General features: G+C 43.9%; 1 pseudogene; it reads left to right on the top strand.

Moving 5' to 3' along the window:
• The first annotated feature begins 15,153 nt into the window (after positions 1-15,153).
• LOC116812650 (glycogenin-1-like) lies at positions 15,154-24,692 on the top strand (annotated as a pseudogene).
• The last annotated feature ends 282 nt before the right edge of the window (positions 24,693-24,974 follow it).

The following is a 24,974-nucleotide window of genomic DNA, read 5'->3' as shown; positions in this document are numbered from 1 at the left end:
ATATATATACAAAAATTAGTCAGGCATGGTGGTGCACGCTTGTAATCCCAGCTACTTGGGAGACTATGGCAGAAGGATCACTTGAAACCAGAAGGTGGACGGAGGTTGCAGTGAGCCAAGATCATACCACTGCCTCCAGCCTAGGCAACAGTGAGACTCCGTCTCAAAGAAAATGTTTTTTTCTTTTTTTAGTTGGTTACAAAAGGGCTCTGAAACTAAATTCCATGAGCTTTTGCTTAGAGGATTTTAAATTTGGGGTCACATTATTCTTTCTTTGAAGAATTTCCTTTAGATACTGGTTAACGTGCAGCGGCATAATCTTGGCTCACTGCAGCCTCTGCCTCCCAGGCTCAAGCAATTCTCTTGCCTCAGCCTCCCAAGTAGCTGGGACTACAGGCATGCGCCACCACGCCCAGCTAATTTTGTGTTTTTAGTAGAGATGGGGTTTCGCCATGTTGGCCAGGCTGGTCTAGAACTCCTGACCTCATGTGATCTGCCCGCCTTGGTGCCCCAAAGTGCTGAGATTATAGGCATAAGCCACCAAACCCAGCTACAACGGAGAATTCTGATGCCAGACTGATTTGTTCTTGATTTTTTTAAAGTCAGTATCTATAGGAGTTTTCATTTATATTTAAATTTTAGTATTTTCATTAGGATAAGTTTCTGAGCTGATTGATCAGTATTATCCTAACAAAAAATTTTATTAAAATACTTTTTTTTTGAGACAGACTCTCCCTGTCACCTCTGAGCTGAATGATCAGTATTACCCTAACAAACAATTTTATTAAATTACATTTTTGTTTTTGGAGACAGAGTCTCACTCTGTTGCCTATGCTGGAGTGCAGTGGCATGATCTTGGGTCACTGCAACCTCCACCTCCCAGGTTCAAGCAATTCTCCTGCCTCAGCCTCCCAAGTAGCTGGGATTATAGGCGCCTGCCACCACGCCTGGATAATTTTGTATTTTTAGTAGAGATGGGCTTTCACCATGTTGGCCAGGATGGTCTCGAACTCCTGACCTCAAGTAATCCTCCCACTTTGGCCTCCCAAAGTGCTGAGATTACAGGTGTGAGCCACCTTACCAGGCCTAAATTACATTTTTTAATCTTTTCTCCCAATTTTTTATTATAAAAATTTTCATACCTTGAAAAAAGTTAAAAGAACAGTACAATGAATACTCTTCGCTTATGTGTGTCAGTTAACATTTTGTCACATTTGCTGTATGTCTGTCTTTATATATACATATATGTATCTGTTATGTATATATGTATCTATATTATTCTATCAGTCAATATTTTCCAAAAAACCAGAGCCAAGAGACTGTATCTATATCAATATCTATCATCTATCTGTATCTCTATATAGAAATAATTCTCTCTCTCAATCTGCATATATGTTTTAAAGAATTGGCTCATGCAATGTGGGGGCTGGCAAGTCTGAAATCTGGTGGGTAGGGTGGCAAGCTGGCAACTCAGAAAGGAGTTGATGCTGCAATCTTAAGGGAGATTATTCTCCAGGAAAAACCTGTTTTTGCTCTTAAAGCCTTCAACTGATTGAATGAAGCCTCACACAGATTACTGAGGGTAAATTTTACGAAGGTCAACAGATTATACATGTTAACTAGGTTTACAAAATACCTTCACAGCATCACCTAAATGAGTGTTTGATTATAAGTTAGGTACTATAGCCTAGAAGAATTGATACTTGAAATTATCAGGCCAGGTACAGTGGCTCACACTGGTAATCCCAGCACTTTGGAAAGCCAAAGCAGAGGGATTGCTTGAGCCCAGGAGTTTGAGATCAGCCTTGGCAACATGGTGAAACCCTGTCTCTACTAAAAATAGAAAAATGAACTCAGCATGGTGGCATGTGCCTGTAGTCCCAGCTACTTGGGAGGCTAAGGTTGGAGAATCACTCAAGCCTGGGAGGTCAAGGCTGCAGTGAGCAGTGATCGAGACACCACACTCTAACCTAGGCAACAGAGTTAGACCTTGTTTCAAAAAAAAAAAAAAAGCAAGAAATTAACCATCAAAATTATCTATAGAGGCCAGGCACGGTGGCTCACGCCTGTAATCCCAGCACTTTGGGAGGCCGAGGCGGGTGGATCACCTGAGGTCAGGAGTTTGAGACCATCCTGGCCAACATGGTGAAACTCCGTCTCTACTAAAAATACAAAAATTAGCCAGGCGTGGTGGCAGGCACTTGTAATCCCAGCTCCTTGGGAGGCTGAGGCAGGAGAATTGCTTGAACCCGGGAGGCGGAGGTTGCAATGAGCTGAGATCACGCCCTTGCACGCCCGCCTGGGGTACAAGAGCAAGACTTCTCTCAAAAAAAAAATTATATATTTCTCTATGTATTTCTCCATCTCTCATTGTATATAATATAAATACATATATTTGTGCATGTGTTCACAAAATTTGTATTTTTTTTTCTGAGACAGAATCTCGCTCTGTCACCCAGGCTGTAGTGCAGTAGTGCAATCTCGGCTCACTGCAACCTCTGCCTCCTGGGTTCAAGTGATTCTTCTATCTTAGCCTCCCGAGTAGCTGGAATTACAGGCTTCTACCACCACGCCCGGCTAATTTTTGTAATTTTAGTAGAGATGGGTTTTCGCCATGTTGGCCAGGCTAGTCTCCAACTCCTGACCTCAAGTGATCCACCCGCCTTAGCCTTCCAAAGTGCTGGGATTACAGGGCTAAGGCACTATGCCCAGCCACAAAATTTGTATTTTTCATGGATCATTTGTCAGTAAATTGCAGAATCCTCACACTTCATCCATAAATATGTCAGCATGTTTCTACTAGGGACTGGGACTTTCTTTATAACTACTGTATGGTTGATACAATAAGGTAATTCAACTTTCATACAACAACATTACTATTTCCCCTATTATCCCCATACTTTTTTTAAACTGGAATTTACTGAAGATTAATTATTGCCTTTAATGGTTTTCTCTTAAATCTTTTCATTATAGAGCAATCCTCCCCCTTTTTTTTCATTGTAATGAATTTTTTTCTTCTTTCTTTTTTTTTCTTTTTTTTGAGATGGAGTCTCACTCTGCTGCACAGGCTGGAGTGCAATGACGCAATCTTCGCTCACTGCAACCTCCGCCTCCCAGGTTCAAGCAATTCTCCTGCCTCAGCCTCCTGAGTAGTTGGGACTACAGGCCTGCGCCATCACACCTAGCTAATTTTTGTATTTTTACTAGAGACGGGGTTTCACCATGTGGGCCTGACTGGCCTCGAACTCCTTGCCTCAAGTGATCTGCCCGCCTCAGCCTCCCAAAGTGCTGAGATTACAGGCATGAGCCACTGCACCTGGCCTTTCTTTCTTTTTTTTGAGACAGAGTCTTGCTGTCATCCAGGCTGGAGTGCAATGGCAAAATCATGGCACACTGCAGCCTCCAACTGCTGAGCTTAGGCAATACCCCTGCCTTGGCCTCCTAAAGTGCCTGGCCTTATACTGACATTTTTGAAGAGCCCAGGCCAACTGTGTTACAGAATCTCTCACAATCTGAGTTTGACTGATTTTTCCTTCATGATTGATTCAGGTTAAAACTTTAGTCAAAGAATACTAAATAAGCAATGCTGTATACTATCCGATCAAGAGGTACATAATATCAGTCCTATCATTAGCAATGCTAAGTTTGATCACTTGGGTCATGTTCTATTTGCCAGATCTCTCTATTAATAAAGATATGTTTCTGGCTTTAAAATGTATGAGTGATCAGAGAGTTGATACTTTGATACTTTGTGACTATTTTGTTCTTCAACAACATTTTATCTAATGGTATTAGTGTCCATTGATGATCTTTGTACTTCATCGGAGTTTGCACAATGGTAATTTTCTAATTCTATAATTGTTTCTTCATTTATTAGCTACGTTCTTCTGTAAAAAAGAACTTTCCCCTCTCCTCTTTCTTTTGGATTATTGCTATGATTTACAATTTTTTTATAAATCAGTGTTTTATAATCCATTACCATTTTTTTCTTTTTTTTTTGAGACGGAGTCTTGCCCTATCACCCAGGGTGGAGTAAATGGCGCGATCTCGGCTCACTGCAACCTCCGCCTCCCGGGTTCAAGCGATTCTCCTGCCTCAGCCTCCTGAGTAGCTGGGATTACAGGCACCTGCCACCAGGCTCGGCTAATTTTTTTGTATCTTTAGTAGAGACAGGGTTTCATCATGTTGGCCAGGCTGCTCTCGAACTCCTGACCTCAGGTGATCCGCCCACCTCGGCCTCCCAAAGTGCTGAGATTACAGCGTGAGCCACTGCGCCCGGCAATCCATTACCATTATTATTGCTTTGAATGTCCAAAGCGTCTCAATATGTCCAATGGGAATCCCTTGAAGAGGGATCATGGGTCCTTTTTATATGTCCTCGTCATTTTGCGAGCAATTTCCTACTTTCTGGCACAGAAACTATCAAGTAGTTTCTCCTGAGGGTAGGCCCTGTTAAAAAAGAACAGAATTGACTGGGCGTGGTGGCTCACGTGTGTAAGCCATGCAAGACTCTGTCTTCCCTCCCCCCACAAAAAAAGAAAAAAAATGACTATTTGTTCAAGCTTACTTTTGTGTCTTTCAGGAATGTTTTAACATTTTCCTTATATAGGTTTTCACATTTCTCATTAAGTATATGTTCAAGTATTTTTTCTTGTTTGTTGCTGTGTACATGCATCTGTCTCTTTCATTATATCATTTGACTAGTTTTTTTTCAATATTTTATACTGCAGTTAATGCACATAACACAAAATTTACCATCTTAACCATTTTTAATTGTATAGTTCTGTGGTATTAAGTATATTCATATTGTGCAACCATCACCACTCTGTATCTCCAGAACTCTTTAAATCTTGCGAAACTGAAACAATATTCCCATTAAACAATAACTCTCTATTTCCCACTCCTCCTAGCCCCTGAAAACCATCATTCTACTTTTTATCTTAATTTGTGATTTTTACCATTCTAAGTACTTTATTTAAGTGTAGTCACAGTAAGTCGACTGTCACTTAATGACAAGGATACATTCTGAGATATGTATAGTTAGGCAATTTGTTGTGTGAATATCATAGAGTGTACTTACACAAACCTAGATGGTCTAGCCTACTATACACCTAGGTTATATTGTACAGCCTATTGCACCTAGGCTACAAAACTATATAGCATGTTACTGTACTGAATACTGTAGGCAATTATAACACAATAGTAGGTGTCTGTGTATCTGAATCTATCTAACCATAGAAAAGGTGCAGTGCAAATGTGCTATAAAAGATTTTTAAAAAATTGGCTGGGCACGGTGGCTCATGCCTGTAATCCCAGAACTTTGGGAGGCCAAGGCGGATGGATCACCTGAGGTCAGGAGTTTGAAACAAGCCTGGCCAACATGATGAAACCCCGTCTCTACTAAAAAAATACAAAAAATTAGCCAGGCGTGATGGTGGGCGCCTGTAATCCCAGCTACTCGGGAGGCTGAGTCAGGAGAATCGCTTGAACCCGGCAGGCAGGGTTGCAGTGAGCCCAGACTGCGCCATTGCACTCCAGCCTGAGTGACAAGAGTGAAACTCTGTCTCAAAAAACAGACAAACAAAAACCAGGGCTTGGTACGGTGTCTCACACCTGTCATCTCAGCACTTTGAGGGCCCAAGGTCAGAGGATTGCTTGAGCCCAGGTGTTTGAGACCAGCCTGGGCAACAGAGCGAATCTCTACAAACAAATGAACAAAAAATTTACAAGAAAAAATAAAATGAAATGAAAGACTGCAGCTTAAAAAAAAAAAAAGATGGCCTGGCACAGTAGCTCATGCCTATAATCCCAGCACTTTGGGAGGCTGAGGGAGGTGGAGCACTTGTGGTCAGGAGTTTGAGACCAGCCTGGCCAACATAGAGAAACCCCGTTTCTACTAAAAATACAAAAATTAGCCAGCCATGGTGGTACACGCCTGTAGTCCAAGCTATTCGGGAGGCTGAGGCACGAGAATCACTTGAACCTGGGAGGAGAAGTTTGCAGTGAGCCAAGATTGTGCCACTGCCCTGCAGCCTGGGTGACAGAGCAAGACTCTGGCTCAAAGAAAAAGAAGACGATCAACAATTCTTGGAATCAGTGTGTAGTACTCACTTGAGCTCTTTGAGCTCCCTGCTTCCATAGCTCACCTTTTCTGCCCCGTGAATCTTCTCCCAGGCCAAACCTTCCTTTTTCAGTAGAGGTACTTTGACTTCATTCCGGATTTGTTTTGGATATGAGGCAGCCTTAACATAGAACCTTACATTTCTCCTGGGATGATTAAAGACTTTTTGTGTTTTCTGGCAAATCCATTCTGGTATAAAGACAAAAGTTGGCTGGGCATGGTGGCACACGCCTGTAATCCCAGCACTTTGGGAGGCCGAGGCAGGTGGATCACTTGAGGTTGGGAGTTCAAGACCAGCCTGGCCAACATGGTGAAACCCCATCTCTACTAAAAATACAAAAATTAGCCAGGTGTGATGGTGCATGCTTCTAATCCCAACTACACAGGAGGCTGAGGCAGGAGAATCGCTTAAGCCCAGGAGGCAGAGATTGCAGTGAGCTGAGATGGCACCACTGTGCTTTAGACTGGGTGACAGAGTGAGACTCTGTCACATACTAACAAAACAAAACAAAACAAAAAACAGACAAAAGTTCTTCTTATCTGAATACTCTGTTTACAGAATTTACATTCTGTCTCTGACACATGTCTTTTCTGGTAAATTTATTTTTGTTTCTACCTGCACATCTGATTTAATATTTTGATCTGCATGCCTGGGTTACATTTTTTGTGAGCACTCCGATTTTGGTTTCATTTTGGTTTATGTGTACCTCTAAATTATTTCTTTTTCCTTCCTTGTTTCTAATAATCTCCCCAAAGCAAAAACAAACATTCTCAATGGTGGGTGCAGTATGGCTAATTAAAAATAACTAGGATGATTGCCACCATCTAAAACATTGGTCCAAACTTCTGACATTCTCTAAAAGGATTTATAGGATTTTCTTTGCTCTTGAGAACTTATAAGAAATAGGAAGGGATTTTCAAACATTAAGGCATGCTAGGTTTTCTGAGACTCCAGCCTGCTATATTACAGCTCATTCTCATGCACATTTTAAAACTGATGGGTAGGCCAGGCACAGTAATCCCAGCACTTTGGAAGGCCGAGGCGGGTGGATCACGAGGTCAGGAGTTCGAGAACAGCCTGACCAACATGGTGAAGCCCCATCTCTACTAAAACAAAACGAAACAAAAATTAGCCAGGCATGGTGGCACGCGCCTATAATCCCAGCTACTCAGAAGGCTGAGGCAGGAGAATCACTTGAACCTGGGAGGCGGAGGTTGCAGTGAGCCAAGATGGCGCCGCTGCACTCCAGCCTGGGCGACAGAGCAAGACTCTGTCTCAAAAACAAACAAACAAACAAACAAACAAAAAAATCTGATGGGTAAATTACATCAGTGAAAATTCAGAGCTCATATGATCATTATTTGAATGCTCTAAAGTCCTGCAACTATAGAGTTGGGCCTTCAAAGTTCTCTGTCTCTTTATTTCTTTATTTTTTTCTGCCTACTTTGAATCAGCTGACTCTTCCTCAGGTGTTGAGGTGAAACTCACTGCTTACGGCATTCTAGCCAAGATTTTTTTTTTTTTTTTTTTTTTTTTTTTTGAGATGGAGTCTTGCTCAGTCTCCCAGGCTGGAGTGCAGTGGCACAATCTCGGCTCAGTGCAACCTCCCCCTCCCGGGTTCAAGTGATTCTCCCGCCTCAGCCTCCCGTGTAGCTGGAATTACAAGCATGCGCCCCCACGCCTGACTAATTTTTATATTTTTAGTAGAGATGGGGTTTCACCATGTTGCCCAGGCTGGTATTGTATCCTGACCTCAAGAGACCCGCCTGCCTTGGCCTCTCAAAGTGCTGGGATTACAGGCGTGAGCCACTGTGCCCAGACACATTTTTTTTTTTTTTTTGGAGATGTAGTCTCACTCTGTCACTCAGGCTGGAGTGCAGTGGCATGATCATGGCTCACTGCAGCCTTGACCTCCCAGGCTCAAGCAATCCTCTCACCTCAGCTCCCAAGTAGCCAGGACTACAGGCATGTGCTACCACACCCAGCTAATTTCTGTTTTTTGGTTTTTGTTTGGTTTGGTGGAGTGGCATCTCCCCCATGTTGCCCAGGCTGGTCTTGAACTCCAAGCCTCAAGCAATCCATTCACCTTCTCTTCCCAAAGTGATGGAATTACAGACATGAGCCACCATGCCTGGCTTAAAATTCTTAAAGTGCTTTGAAATTAATGGCTTTATAAATTACAACAACTCCATGACAGCTGACAACCAGGAGACTGCTTGAAAATGTAAAAGTAGGTTTGCCTGACTAACAATTGCTTAGGTTAATAGAACAGTTAATTGAAGGATTGATATCCTAAAAAAAGGAACTAGATAAATATTTATGAAAGTTAGAATCTTAGATTAAACAGGTTGAAATCTTGAGTTCAGAGCAATAATAATAAATCTCTGTCCAGCATAAACATTGTTTTGTCTGCCACACAGAGGCTAAAACAAGCAAAAGCCAATGGAAAAAAACTGCTAACATGTTTCCCTGCCTGCATTGACTAGTCAAGCAAGCCAGACCAGCAAACAAAAGACAGATTTGTTACGAATTCAAGGCCACTTGGAGATTTTGTTTTTCTTACACAATTCAGCCAGTTTCAACTAAAATGTAAACATTTAAATATTTAACCCTAAACTTATTTGAAACTGTAAAAAGAGTAAAAAGTGTTTGTTTTTAATTGAAACTTCTATGGGAACTGTTTTGCCCAAAATTTTGGTTCACAACCTTCGTTAGATTACCTTTCAGGTCAAATAAAAACTTAGCCACGTGAACAGGTCCCATTTTGTCAAAAAGTAATTTGGATCCAACTGTCTTTTTTAAACTCGTGTTTGTTTTACTATCTTATGACTAAAATTCTAAAATGAAAGCTATAAGTGTTAGGTAACAGGGGGACCTTAATGGCGCCGGTTCCGGGTTCTTCTCCCCTCCTTGACCGGGCACTGTCTGAACCCGCCAAAGGAGGGCCAATCAGAAAGAAGCATCTCCCGCCTTCCCTTGGGCCCGCCCCACGTAGGCCCAAGGGATATAAAACCCAGCACACCAGCAGCTCCCTCTCCTCTCCTCTCCTCTCCTCTCCTCTTCCCTCTCCTCTCCTCTTCCCTCTCCTCTCCTCTCCTCTCCTCTTCCCTCTCCTCTCCTCTCCTCTCCTCTCCTCTCCTCTCCTCTCCTCTCCTCTTCCCTCTCCTCTCCTCTTCTCTCTTCTCTTCCTTCTCTGCTTGATACCTCCAATAACGATCTCTTGACCGCGACCGGTGTAGTCTGATCCTTGCCCGGCCTCTTTCAGTAAGAGCCTTGTGTGTGTATATGTGTTTAGGTATGTTTATGTACATGCATATGTATTATGTTATATGTTGTGTTTACATGGTAAAATATGGCATTATCAACCAAAGTTCCCTTAAGAAATTCTATTCAGATTGGCTTAGATAAATGAGCATTCATGTAACATATATAATAATTAACTCAATGCCTTTTAGTTAATGTGACTTAAGTAAATTTTGACAAAGAAGCTGATTTTAAATTTGGTAGTAGAATAAAAATAAAAATGTCTTCAGAATTTTCAGTATACATTTTTGCCTGGATTTACTGGTTAGACAGTTTTATATTTGTGCCACTAGATGTTTTAACTGTAAGGGTTTGTCACAAAGGTTATCAAACTATAAATTCAACCTAAAAACATAATAGTCTTGTTCAATATTGTTGGTATAATGAAAATAACTGTATCAGGCCGGGCGTGGTGGCTCATGCCTATAATCCCAGCACTTTGGGAGGCCGAGGCGGACGGATCACCTGAGGTTGGGAGTTCGAGACCAGCCTGACCAACATGGAGAAACCCCATCTCTACTAAAAATACAAAATTAGCCGGGCGTGATGGCGCGTTCCGGTAATCCCAGCTACTCGGGAGGCTGAGTCACGAGAATCACTTGAACCCGGGAGGCGGAGGTTACAGTGAGCCGAGATCATGCCATTGCATGCCAGCCTAGGCAATAAGGGCAAAACTGTCTCAAAAAAGAAAAGAAAAGAAAAGAACTGTATCTTCTGAGTTGTAGACAAAATACCTATATATTTAAATTTAAGGTTCTTAGGTGAACGCCTGATGGTCACACTCTATAAAAATGGTTAACAGGGAAACAACTTGAAAAGATGACTAGTTTCATCTAATGTATCAGTTTTCCTAACTAATCTAGGTATAATTGTTATAACAATTACAAATAGATTAATTAGGTAAATGTAAATGAGATAAATGTTAATAAATAAAGTTTCCATGTAACTTGAAATCTTTTTTTTTTTTTTTTTGAGACAGAGTCTCGCTGTCGCCCAGGCTGGAGTGCAGTGGCGCAATCTCAGCTCACTGCAAGCTCCGCCTCCCGGGTTCACGCCATTCTCCTGCCTCAGCCTCTCCGTGTAGCTGGGACTACAGGTGCTCGCCACCACGCCCGGCTAATTTTTTGTATTTTTAGTGGAGACGGGGTTTCACTGTGGTCTCGATCTCCTGACCTCATGATCTGCCCGCCTCAGCCTTCCAAAGTGCTGGGATTACAAGCGTGAGCCACCGCGCCCGGCCTGAAATCTTAATGTTATGTTAAATTAAGTGATAGGTACTCATAAGTATCCAGATCATTTCCAAGTTTTGGGGTTCAAGCAATCCTCCTACTTAGCCTCCTGAGTAGCTGGGACTAAGGCATGTGCCACCATGCCTGGCTAATTTTTTAATTTTTTGTAAAGATGGGGTCTCATTTTGTTATCCAGGCTGGTCTTAAACTCCTGGCTTTAAGCAATCCTCCCACCTTGTCCTCCCACAGTGCTGGGATTATAGGAATGAGCCATTATTCCCAGCTGGGAAATATGTTTCTAAAAATTATGAAATGGTGGCTCACGCCTGTAATCCCAGCGCTTTGGGAGGCTGAAGTGGGCAGATCACCTGGGTCAGGAGTTCGAGATTAGCCTGGCCAACATAGTGACACCCCATCTCTACTAAAAATACAAAAAAAAAAAAAAAAAATTAGCCGGGCATGGTGGCGCATGCTTGTAATCTCAGCTATTTGGGAGGCTGAGACAGGAGAATCACTTGAACCCAGGAGGCAGAAGCTGCAGTGAGCCGAGATCACACCACTGCACTTCAGCCTGGGTTGCAAGAGCGAAACTCTGTCTCAAATAAATACATAAATAAATAAAAACAAAAATTATGAAATGGTTCTTATCCATGAAATACTGATATGTGACAATTCAAAATCTCTTGCTAGAAAAAAAAAAAACAGATAGCTGGCATGGTGGCAGGCACCTGTAATCTCAGCTACTTGGGAGGCTGAGGCAGGACAATTGCCTGAATCCAGGAGGCGGAGGTTGCAGTGAGCTAAGATTATGCCACTGCACTCCAGCCTGGGTGACAGAGTGAGACTCCATCTAAAAAAAAAAAAAAAAATTATTGCTAGAAACTGAGGTTACTGAGAATTAAAAATTCATATATGTATATATGTGTGTGTATTATAGATACAGATAGATAGCTATAATTCTGTATATAAAGCATACCAAAAAAATCAGATTTTTTTTTTTTTTAGTCAAAGTCTCTTTCTGTCACCCAGGCTGGAGTCCAGTGGCACAATCTTGGCTCACTGCAACCTCCACCTCTCAGGTTCAAATGATTCTCCTGCCTCAGCTTCCTGAATAGCTGGGACTACAGGTGCCTGCCACCATGCCTGGCTAATTTTGTATGTTTAGTAGACACAGGGTTTCATCACGTTGGCCAGGCTGGTCTTGAACTCCTGACCTCTAGCGATCCACCTGCCTCAGCCTCCTAAAGTGGGATTACAGGCATGAGCCACTGCACCTGGCCAGATGTGTTTTTAATTATACAACTTATAAGAAAGGCATTAAAAATAATAATAAAATTTAAAAAAGAAAGGCATTAAAAACTGTGTTTTTTGTTGTTGTTGTTGTTGTTGTTGTTGTTTCTTGAGATGAAGTCTTGCTTTGTCGCCCAGACTGGAGGAGAGTCGTGTGATCACAGCTCACTGCAACTTCTGCCTCCTAGGTCCAGGAGCTTCTCCTGCCTCAGCCTCCTGAGTAGCTGGGATTACAGGCACCTGCCACCATGCCTAGCTAGTTTTTGTATTTTTTGTACAGACAGGGTTTTGCTATGTTGCCCAGGCTGATCTCGAACCCCTGACCTCAAGTGATCCACCTGCCTTGGCCTCCCAAAGTGCTGGGATTATAGGCATGAGCCACCACACCCAACCAAAACTGTGTTCTTTATTGAGAAAACTAATACTCTTTTCAAATCAGAGTTTATTTAAAAGTTGTTTCAAAATATGTACTTAGGAAAGGAATAGAAACAAGATAGAAAGCAGTTAAGTAGGAGGGAAATGTAAAGAAAGTGATAGGTAGGAAAAAGTATTTTGGGCAAGGAAGGTTAAAAAGAAAAGAGGATAATTTTGTATGAGAAAGAATCTTATGTGGTCAGTTTTTGTCCTAAAGTAAAATGACTAGTTATTTAGAAAAGAGGAAGTATTGGAAAAAGCAGAAATTCTAAGCATGTCATTTAAGGTCTGCGCAGGTTGTAAAAGATCACAACTAATGGATTTATGAAAGAAATTTTGTGTGTAATCAAGTTGACTACAGTAAGAAGGGAATTATTTGTCTTTTAAAGATTGAACTGTAATACTAAAAATACACTGGGCCAGGCATGGTGGCTCACACCTGTAATCCCAGCACTTTGGGAAGGTGAGGTAGGTAGATCACCTGAGGTTGGGAGTTTGAGACCAGCCTGACCAACATGGAGAAACCCCATCACTACTAAGAATACAAAATTAGCCAGGCACAGTGGCACATGCCTGTAATCCCAGCTACTCGGGAGGCTGAGGCAGGAGAATCGCTTGAACCCGGGAGGCAGAGGTTGTGGTGAGCAGAGATCATCCCATTGCACTCCAGCCTGGGCAACAAAAGCAAAACTCTGCCATACACACACACACACACACACACACACACACACAAAAACACTGATACAACTAAAAATGTGGTCTCCTATGTTAGAACAATAAGCTTTTCTTGATATACTGATCTGCCGTTAGTAAAATTTGCAAGAGGTTTTGATTTTTAATTCTCTGCACATTTTTTCTGTTTTACATTTACATTTAATTTTCTTAATTCAAGGTTTAAAGTGCTGTATTTTTCATTTAAAATGGTAATTTCCACTTTGGGAGACTGAAGCAGGTGGATCACTTGAGGTTAGGAGTTCGAGACCAGCCTGGCCAACATGGTGAAACCCCATCTCTACTAAAACTACAAAAAATTAGCCAAGCATGGTGGTGGGTGCCTGCAGCTACTCAAGAGGCTGAGGCAGAAGAATCGCTTGAACCTGGGAGGCAGATATTGCAGTGAGCTGAGATTGCACCACTGCACTCCAGCCTGGGTGACAGAGCGAGACTCTGTCTCAAAATAATAATAATAATAATGAAATAGTAATTTCATTTCTTGGGGTAGAGTTTTCCTCTTGGAGTTCCTCAAATTCATACCTCAGAAGTTCAAAGTCTGTGGCATCCTGCTACACAATTTGTAGGTCATGCGTCATTGCCATCAGCTCTTCTTTCTCCCCTTCAGAAGCTATATATTTTTGCTCAACTTGGGTAATAACTCTCTTTTAACTCTTTAGTCGGCTCCTGTAACTTTTTTCTCCAGTTCTAACTCTGCTGTTATAACCTGACACTGAAATGTTTTGATGTTCTGTCTTAAAGTCCTAGAAAAGCAATATTTTTCTTCACTGTAAGTTGGTTTGTGTACTCTTGGCTTTTTACTTTCTTTCTTTCTTTCTTTTTTTTTTTTTTTTTGAGACAGTTTCCCTCTTGTCACCCAGACTGGAGTGCAGTGGTGTGATCTCGGCTCATGCAACCTCTGCCTTCCAGTTTCAAGTGATTCTCCTGCCTCAGCCTCCCGAGTACCTGGGATTACAGGTGCCCACCACCACACCTGGCTAATTTTTGTATTTTTAATAGAGACGGGGTTGCACCATGTTGGCCAGGCTGGTCTTGAACTCCTGACCTCATGATCCGCCCACCTTAGCCTGCCAAAGTGTTGGGATTACAGGCAGAGCCACTGCGCCCGGCCCTCTTGGCTTTTTTCGATGTATCTGAATTGTTTCATGTAACCAAGAAATTTCTCATGGTTTTACTAAGAGCCATGTATTCCTCTGCTCAAGATACTAGTTCTTATTTACATTTTTCTTTCTTTCTTTCTTTGTTTTTTTTTGAGACGGAGTCTCGCCCTGTCACCCAGGCTGAAGTGCAATGGTGAGATCTCGACTCACTGCAACCTCTGCCTCCCAGGTTCACACAGTTCTTCTGCCTCAGCCTCCTGAGTAGCTGGAATTACAGGCGCCTGCCCCCACGCCCAGCTAATTTTTGTATTTTTAGTAAAGATGGGGTTGACCCCATGTTGATCAGGCTGGTCTCGAACTCCTGACCTCAGGTGATCCACCTTCCTCAGCCTCCCAAAATGCTGGGATTACAGGCACGAGCCACCACACCCGGCCACATTTTTGTATAATATGGTGTATACATATAACATTGGACACATATGTTCCCTGTGTTTGAATTCAAGTACCTTCTCATCAGGTATGACTTTCAGGTTGTTGCAAGCTCGGATAAATGAGCTTCCAATAAGGAGAAGCCTTGAAAAACAAAGATTTTACATTTTGTCAAGATAATTTCCTGTTACATTCATTAGATTTTTTTGAGCTTTGAAAGGGTTAAGGATTTTACATCCACGTTATTTTCTGTATTGCTTTTTAAGTCTTTGATATCACTCTGGTTAAATGAATGAGTATTATTTCACAATGGCCTGTGGTCATGTTTTCATCAAGTGTTTTGAAGCTTTTGAATCCACGGCAGACTTCTCTAAGATCAAAATTCTAAAATTTCTTTTTAATCTAGAGGTAACTTCGGCACATTCCAGTTGAACTCCTGCAGAGCTTTAAAGGCTAGTCCCGCTGTGCCTCCTCGCTGCCCTTGCTCCCTCCCAACCTGCGGCTGCCCCGGCTGCCTGCACCCCCAGCAGCACCATGACAGATCAGGCCTTTGTGACACTGACCACAAATGATGCCTACACCAAAGGTGTCCTGGCCCTGGGGTCATCTCTGAAACAGCACAGAGACTGGTCATACTCACCACCCTGCAGGTCTCAGACTCCATGAGAAAAGTTTTAGAGGCAGTCTTTGATGAAGTCATCATGGTAGATGTCTCAGACGGCACAATTCTGCTCATCTAACCTTAATGAAGAGGCCAGAGTTGGGTATCACGCTGACAAAGCTCCACTGCTGGTTGCTTACACAGTATTCAAAATGTGTATTTATGGAGGCAGATACTCTGATCCTAGCAAATATTGATGATCTTTTTGAGAGAGAAGAATCGTCAGCAGGACCAGACCCAAGGTGGCCTGACTGCTTCAATTCCGAAGTGTTCGTTTATCAGCCTTCAGTTTAAATATATAATCAGCTGTGGCATCTTGCTTCTGAGCAAGGTAGTTTTGATGGTGGGGACCAAGGCTTACTGAACACATTTTTTTTTCTTTTCTTTTCTTTTGAGACTGAGTCTCACTCTGTCTCCCAGGCTGCAGTGCAATGGTGCAATCTCAGCTCACTGCAACCTCCACCTCCCAGGTTCAAGCGATTCTTCTGCCTCAGCCTCCCAAGTAGCTAGTATTACAGGCACCTGCCATCATGCCTGGCTAATTTTTGTATTTTCTTTTTTTTTGAGACAGAGTCTCACTCTGTTGCCCAGGCTGGAGTGCAGTGGTGCAATCTTTGCTCACTGCAACCTCCACCCCCTGGGTTCAAGCAATTCTCCTTCCTCAGCCTCCCGAGTAGCTGGGATTACAGGTGCCCACCACCACTGTCGGCTAATTTTTGTATTTTTAGTAGAGACAGGGTTTCATCTTCTTGGCCAGGCTGGCCTTGAACTCCTGACCTCATGATCCACCCGCCTCAGCCTCTCGAAGCACTGGTGTGTCTGGAGTTGGTTCCTGCCAGTGGGTTCGTGGTCTTGCTGATTTTAAGAATGAAGCCGCGGACTTTCGCGTCAGTGTTACAGCTCTTAAAGATGGCATGGACCCAAAGAGTGAGCAGTAGCAAGGTTTATTGTGAAGAGCAAAAGAACAAAGCTTCCACAGCGTGGAAGGGGACCTGAGTGGGTTGCCACCACTGGCAAGGGTGGCCAGCTTTTATTCCCTTATTGTCCCCTCCCATGTTCCATTTCTGTCCTATCAGAGTGCCCTTTTTTCAATCCTCCCTGTGACTGGCTACTTTTAGAATCCTGCTGATTGGTGCATTTTACAGAGTGCTGATTGGTGCATTCTACAGAGCACTGATTGGTGCATTTTATAATCCTCTTGTAAGACAGGAAAGTTCCCCAAGTCCCCACTTGACCCAGGAAGTCCAGCTGGCCTCACCTCTCAATCCCCCCTCTAAACAGGATACCTCAACTGCTGTTGGGAATTAGGCAGTGACCGCTCTAGCTACTTCCTGCTAAATAGCGGTGAAGAAGGGGGCCCTACAGTTATAGTGTCCTCCAGAGGGGAACTCTCTAGGCCATTCAAAGGACCAGTGGGGTTGATCTAGGGGTCCTCGGTAGAAGTTGTCAGTTGAGCTCATTTGGGGTTCCATTTGTAAGACCATCTGTAGCTTGAAGGCCTCAATCTTGGAGGAAACAAATTTGACAAGGAAGTTAAAAATACAGGACCCAAAGGCAAGTAATAGCAAGAAGGCTGTCACGGGAACTAGAAAGGGGAGAAGCCACGTCGCCCAACTCCAGAGGTTGGTATAAGAGTTTGAAAGGCGTTGTCTGATTTCAGAAGCCTTTTCCTGTAAATGCCAGGCAGCGTCTCATACTATCCCTGACCGGTTAGTGTAAAAACAACACTCTTCCCCTAAGAAGGTGCAAAGTCCTCCTTTCTCAGCAGTGAGGAGGTCTAGGCCTTGGCGGTTTTGGAGAGTCACTGCTGCCAAAGAGTCTATTTGGGATTATAGAGTAAGGATAGATTTTGCTATTTCTTGCAAACTGTCTGAGAAATCCTTTGAGAGTGTGTGGTAGTAGGATAATGAAGTAGATAAACCTGCTATTCCAGTTCCTGTAGCAGTGGCCATTCCTAACCCTGTAAGTAGGGGTATTAGTTTTATGGCCCTGCACTGATGGGCTTGAGCCTTGAGGGGCACTGATAGGGTCTGATTTCCTGGGGCAATGTCAATGTTGGGACTTAGGAAGACTAAGGTGCAGGTGCCTGTCCAGTTGGTGGGGAGGCAGATATAGGTTGAAGTTCCACATAAGAGGAATATGCCTTAGCTGGTTGTGTATGTTAAAAAGGTGTGTGAGTTTGTTGTTTTCATTTTCCCGTACTCCTAGAGTACTTGCCAAGGTAGCTCTGGTGAGCAGCTAGAAAGGGGTGTTGGGAGCAAACTGAGTGGCTCCGTGTGTTCTATTTTCCCACTGGAGAAAAAACCATTTTGTATCTACTAGGAACCATTCAAGAGAGTGATTGAAAGAGGGGATAAGAAGACATTCACTAGTGGTGGGGGCGCTGTTGCAGGGGCTCCAGGGGTGGATGGTCATGCAGGGAGTATGTTTGCCATTACAAAACCCAGACGGTTTGTTAAGCAGGGAGGTGGTGATGATTTGGGGGGGACCTGAGAAGTGGACAAGCCATCTGAATGGAGCTGTTTAGATGACTCAGAAGTTACTATGATCAGTTGGGGCTTAAAGTTGTAGGATGTAGTTACATTGATGGGATAGTAGGTGCCCCATTTTGTGAGGAGAATTTTGGTTTCTCAACAAGGCCATGGGCAAGAGAGTAGGCCATGGGAGATGAGTTTCTTGTGTTAGTTTCCTTAAGTGCCTCTTGAGTGTTTCATTTGCCTTGTCAATCTTCCCTGAGGATTGTGGCCTCCAGATGCAGTGAAGGTGATATTGTATCCCTAGTGCCCTGGAGATTCCCTGAGTTATCATGGCTTTAAAAGCTGGACCATTGTCACTTTGTAAGCTTTGGGGAAGCCCAAATCTAGGAATTATTTCATGAATTAGGACTTTAACCATTTCCTGAGCCTTTCTCTGCATTGCAGAGGAAGGCTTGTATCCAATTTGTAAAGGTATCAACACAGACCAACAAGTATTGAAATCCCCTTGACTTAAGCATATGGGTGAAGTCTAACTGCCAGTCCTCTGCAGGATAGCACCCTATTCTTTGTTTCCCCAGAGGGGCCTTACAATTGACCAAGGGATTATTCCTTTGTCACACCTCACAGGCTTTGACTGCTTGCTGGATGGTCTGGAGGAGATTTTGCCCTATAATTAGGGATTTGGCCCTTTGATGAGTATTCTCAATACCCATATGAAAAGTTTGGTGGAGGGACTTAAGTATTTTCCACTGGCTGGCTTCAGGTATGAGTACCTTTCCCTCTTCTGTCATTAGCCACCCAGAGGGGAGAAAACTATGGCCCCATGAAAGTCCCCATTCTGTTTTGGTCAGGGAATACTGCAGCTTAATCTCTTGGAGAGGGTTGTTCCATACCAAGGGTGCTTCCGTAGGTATTTCTAATGGGAGGTTCCGCTTGGCAGCAATTTTGGCCTCAGTGTCTGCCCAACAGTTTCCTTCTGCCTTTTTTCCTTCACCTTTTTGATGGCTTTGGCACTGTAAGATGGCCACCTCCTTGGGTTTTTGCACTGCATGCAGTAACTCCATGATTTCCTTGTGGCATTTAATGGGGGTTCCCCCAGAGGTTAGGAACTCCCTTTCTTTCCATATTGCAGCATGGGCATGTAGGATTAGATAAGCATACTTGCTATCTGTATACACATTTATTCTTTTTCTTCTTTCCCAGTTCTAAGGATCGGGTAAGCGCCACTAGTTCTGCTAACTGGGCACTGGTCCCTGGGGGAAAAGGCTTACTCTCAAGTACTGTTATATCACTAACTATGGCATAACCTGCCCTTTGTATCCTATTCTCCACAAATGAACTTCCATCAGTGTATAGGTTAAGTTCAGGATTAGCTAAGGGGACTTCTAAGAGATCCTCTCGGACGGCATAAGTCTGGGCTACAATTTGTTGGCAGTCATGCTCGATTGATTCCCCATCCTCTGGGAGAAAAGTGGCAGGGTTGAGGGCCACACACATGCATATTTGAAGCACTGGTCCCTCAAGGAGTAGTGCCTGGTATCTAAGCAGGTGGTTAAACTTCCTTTGGCACCTAGTATGCCATTTACATCATGAGTAGTCCAGACGGTGAGATCCTTTCCTTGTATTATTTTGATAGCCTCTGACACTAAGACGGCCTCCACCGCAACTACCCATAAACAGTGAGGCCGGCCTTTTACTACTACAATAACTTCCTTACTTAGGTAGGACACTGGGTGTGGGGTTGTCTCACCAGTCTGAGTAAGGACTCCAAGAGCTATCCCTGCTCTCTCTGTGATGTATAAAGGAAAGTTTTGTCCTGTGGGAAGGCTTAAGGCTGGAGTTTGTATTAGGGCCTGATTTAAGGTTTTGAAGGCTGTTTCTGCCTCTGGTTCCCATTCTCTTAGATGAGTATTTGCCCTCTGGGTCTCCTTGATTAGAGTATAGAGTGGCCTGGCCATCTCGTTGTATCCAGGGATCCATAGTTGGCAAAAGCCAGTGATTCCAAGGAAGCCCTGCAACTGTTTTAATGTCTTAGGGCAAGGATAAGCCAGTATAGGCTGAATTCATTATTTGCTGAGGGCCCTGGTTCCTCTGGCTAAGATTAGGCCTAGATATTTGACTTGTAGGCAGTTCTGGGCCTTCGATTTAGACACCTTGTACCCTTGATTAGCTAGAAAGTTCAAGAGATCTAGAGTAGCCTGCTGGCATGAGGCTTCCAAACTGGTAGCCAAACGTAAATCATCCACATACTGAAGGACCAGAGTGCCTGGACTTCAGAAGTAGCCTAGATCTTGGGCCAGTGCCTGACCAAACAGATGAGAGCTTTCTCTAAACCCTTGAAGCAAGACCGTCCACATAAGTTGGGATGTGTGGTCTGTGGGATCCTCAAAGGCAAAGAGAAACTGGGTGTCAGAGTGCAGGGGAATGCAGAAGAAGGCATCCTTGAGGTCCAGAACAGTGAACCATTCTCCTTCCTCTGGTGTTTGAGAGAGTAGGGTATAGGGGTTGGGTACAGCTGGACATAGAGGAATTACTGCCTCATAGATGAGTCTAAGATCTTGCACTAGTCTCCACTGACCATTCAGTTTTTGTACTCCTAAAATTGGGGTTGCAGGAACTGCTGCATTTTCTTAGTAAGCCTTGAGCTTTTAAATGAACTGGGCTGGCATTTTTTGCCCTTCCAAATTGTCCTTCCAATGCCCAGACTTCAGAGTTGATTCCCTCCTCCAGTAGGGGACAACTAATGGGTAACTTGTCCCCCATATTCATGTAGATAATAGCTCCAGCTTTGGCTAATATGTCCTTCCCTAATAAGGGTGTGGGACTTTCAGGCATAAAAAGAAAGGCATGTGAAAAGAGCAAAGTCTCCCAATTACAACTGAGAAGGTGGAAGAAATACCCGGTTACAGGCTAACCCAGGACTCCTCAGATGGTAACGGACTGTGAGGACAGCTGTCCGGGGCAGGAAATTAACACTGAGAAGGCTGTGACAGTGTCCAAGAGGAAGTCAATTTCCTGGCCCTCAATGGTTAAACTTACCCAGGGCTCAGTGAGGGTGATGACATGAGCTGGCGCTTGCCCCAGGCACCTTCAGTCCTGTTGTTGGATAATCTGGTTGGGGGCTTCTGGCCCACAGAACCCTTGTCCTCTGGGGCAGTATGCCTTCTAGTGATTGCCTTAACATAGTGGACATGGATGAGGGGGTGGCTTGTTTCTCGTTGGAGAATCTTTTTTAAAGTGTCCCTGCAAACCACACTGATAACAAGCCCTACCAGGTGATTGGCCTGCTCCATTTTCTGTCCTGTCTGAACCACCAAGGTTTGTTTGTCTAAGGGCCATGACTAAGGCTGCAGCCTTTCTCTTATCTCACTTTTCCTTTTCGGCCTGTTCCTTTTGGTCCCTGTTATAGAACGCTGAGGTTGCCAGGTTTAATAATGCCTCCAAATTTTGTTCAGGGCCCTGGGCTAGCTTTTGTAGCTTTCTCCTGATATCTGTGGTTGATTGGGTAATAAACTTATTTTTTAGGATCAATTGACCCTTGAGGGAGTTGGGTGACAGGGGAGTATATTTCCTTAAGGCCTCCCATAGCCGCTCGAGAAAGGCAGTAGGATTTTCTTCCTTTCCCTGAGTTATGGTGGACATCACTGAATAATTCATGGGCTTTTTCCTAATTCTTCTTAGTCCTTCTAGAACACAGGTCAACAGATGTTTGCAAATCCAGTCCCCATGATCTGAGTCAAGGTCCCAGTGGGGATTCATACTGGGGATGGCTTGCTGATCGGTATGGAATTTGTCCTTTTCTTCGGCTGTCATTCTATCATTTACTTGACTAAGACACCACGTATCTTCAAACTCTCAGGCTGCAGCTAAAGCCGCATTCTTTTCATTAAATGCCAGGGTTTGATCTAACAGTATCATGATACCTCTCCAAGTGAGGTCAAAGGTTTGCCCTAGACCCTGTAGGACATCTATATACCTATCAGGATCATCTGAAAACTTCCCCAGATCTACCTGGGTCTGCTTTAAATCAGAGAGGGAGAAGGGGACGTGTACCTGGGTTGGGCCAAATTCCCCGCCCCCTACAGCTTGAAGGGCACATAACCAATAGCCCAGAGGTTTTTGTGGTCCCTTGGAGATTTCTTTGCTTGTTTCCTTCTGGGTGGGGGAGATTAGAGGAGGCTGATCATTAATAGGAAGGGGACCTGTAGGGAGGCTAGGATGTAGGGGTAAGCTGAGAGGTCCTCCTGTGGGATGTAGATTGTAAGCTTTGTGTAGTTGTGGATTATCCTTCAATGAAAAGAAAGTTTGGACATAAGGTATTTCACTTCTTTTGCTTTCCCTCTTACAGAAAAGGTGAAGCTGCAGGATAGTATTATAATTTATACTTCCTTCAGGTGGCCATTTTTCCCCATCAGAGAGAGAATACTGGGGCCAGGCCATAGTGCAGAAAAAAATAAGCCACTTATTTTTCAGGGTTTATGGGCCAAATTGGTGCCAATGGCTTAGGATGCATCTCAAGGGTTAGCTTGTTGATGCCTGAGTGTTTCCCATCTAAAACAGAAAGAAAAAACCGCCCGTAGTTTTGGTCTGTTTTTTCCCCTGCCCAAGAACCCGCAACAGTCCCTGGACCCTGCTCTTTGGAATAGTTGCGCTCACTGAAGCAGCAGTGGAAACACTTGTTTTCCTCCTACAAAGAGGACCGGGGAAGGTCAGATTTAGTGGCCCTTACCGACACATTCTTGAAAACCTGTACCCTTGCCTTTCCCCTTAGACCACAAGAGGACTGAGAAAGGTCAGATTTAGTGGCCCTTACTGATGCATTCTCGAAAACCTGTTAGAGTCCTAAGTGCTTTTTCCTGTTGGTATTGGGACCTTACCCTTGTCCTATAAAGATGATATGCCTCAAAATGGAGTGGAGGGCCATACCTTGAGGGGGGGAAGGGATCTCCAGGGTTGAAAGGGTGATGGCTTTTGTCCTCACTTCTCATCATATGAATAGGAAGGATATCCCCCCAATTTAGGAGTCTATAATTTCTGAGGCTCCCCATATCCTAGCTTTGGGAATAGCCTTTGTTAGTTCTGCTAGTCTGAGGAGGGATCCTAAAAGGATAGATGGTGTTCCAGATAGTCCCCCCTGATGGCACTCCGGTCAAAAATTATGTGCCCCAGCATGCCTATTTCCCATGAACAATTTTGGTTCTTTCTGATTGGTGAGCCCGGGTGCCTAAAGAAGGGAACAGAGTCCCAAAATCTATATTAGAAATCATCCTTATAGAAGAAACTAGGGAGTGGTTTTCAGAAGCAGGACTAGCCTTGGAGAAGAGAGGCAACAGGAAGTTTTTCTGACAGGCGTTAGGACCCAGGAGGCAAAGGTCAGGATAGATAGGCGAGTCTCACTTGGGTGATGTAACTTTGAGAGCTCTGCTCATGGCTGCAGGGACAACCAACTTTTTCTTGGGACCCCAGAGCTGAATGGCTTTCCTCTCTGTTGACCCTCAGCTCAGCCCAGAAGTGCAGGAAAAGTGGAAGCTGGTTCCAGGCGAAGCAATGCTCCTCATTCCGAAGAGTCAGGGGTTGTTGAAGAGCCCTTTCCCAGAAAGCCTGAAACCCATGTCTTTAGTCTGGCAGCCGCGCTAGTCACTTTTAACTGGCCAACAGGTGCCCGGTGTTTAGCCCCTGAATTCTAAGGAAAAATAGGACAGAATAGCAAGTGAAAGGGGTCCAATGGTACTCACCACATTGCAACATCCCGGACGAGCCCCCAAGATGTGTCCAGAGTTGGCTCCTGCCAGTGGGTTCGTGGTCTCACTGACTTCAAGAATGAAGCTGTGGACCTTCGCAGTGAGTGTTACAGCTCTTAAAGATGGCATGGACACAAAGAGTGAGCAGTAGCAAGGTTTATTGTGAAGAGCAAAAGAACAAAGCTTCCACAGTGTGGAAGGGGACCCAAGTGGGTTGCCACTGCTGGCTGGGATGGCCAGCCCTTATTCCCTTATTGTCCCCTCCCATGTTCCGTTTCTGTTCTATCAGAGTGCCCTTTTTCCAATCCTCCCCATGATTGGCTACTTTTAGAATCCTGCTGATCGGTGCATTTACAGAGCACTGACTGGTGCGTTTTACAGAGTGCTGATTGGTGCATTTTACAGAGTGCTCATTGGTGCGTTTTATAGAGCACTGATTGGTGCATTTTACAATCCTCTTGTAAGATCGGAAAGTTCCCCAAGTCCCTACTCAATCCAGGAAGTCCAGCTGGCCTCATCTCTAACTGGGATTACAGGTGTGAGCCACTGTGCCCAGCCAAATTTTGTATTTTTGTAGAGACTGGGTTTCATCATGTTGGCCAGGCTGGTCTTGAACTTCTGACCTCAGGTGATCCACCCGCCTTGGCCTCCCAAAGTGCTGGGATTACAGGCATGAGCCACCGCACCCAGCCTGAACACATTTTTTAGCAGCTAGGCAACAACAGATATCAGAAAACACTTGCCATTTATTTATAACCTAAGCAGCATCTCTGTATACTCCCATCTCCCAGCATTTAAAGTGTTTGATGTAAGTGCCAAAGTTGTGCATTTCCTGGAACAAGTCAAACCATGGAATTATATATATGATCCCAAAACAAAAAGTGTCAAAAGTGATTCCCATGATCCCAACATAACTTATCCAGAGTTTCTCATCCTGTGGTGGAACATCTTTACCAGCAATGTTTTACCTCTGCTTCAACAATTTGGCCTTGTCAAAGACACCTGCTCATATGTAAATGTAGAAGAGTCTCTGGAGCCATGTCACATCTGTCCCTTGGCGAGATCCCAGCTATGGCACAGCCTTTTGTATCCTTGGAAGAACGGAAGGAGCAGTGGGAACAGGGCCAGGCTGATTATATGGGAGCAGATTCCTTTGACAACATAAAGACGAAAGTTGACACCTACCTCCAGTAGAAACACTGCATTTTCCTGTGGATGCATCCACTTCACAGCCTTGTTTCAAATACTAAGTATCTAGAGCTGGGCTGAGAAAAGTCTGTTACAGTTGGCAGAGGTTTTCACAAAAATTTATCAGATGAGAGGTTTTTGTAGGACAACAGGCGAGAACTGGGCAAAAGTTGTGAAGCAGCAATTCTGTTATATGGATAGTGTTCTGCTTTTTAATCCTATTTAACTCATTTCAGAAATTCTCACTTTTGTTGATTGCCAACATACAAGGTAAGGGAAACTTAATAT

Source organism: Hylobates moloch, unplaced genomic scaffold, assembly GCF_009828535.3.
Source record: "Hylobates moloch isolate HMO894 unplaced genomic scaffold, HMol_V3 SCAFFOLD_9, whole genome shotgun sequence".
Taxonomy (NCBI): Eukaryota; Metazoa; Chordata; class Mammalia; order Primates; family Hylobatidae; genus Hylobates; species Hylobates moloch.
This window is presented reverse-complemented; position numbering and strand designations above follow the sequence as displayed.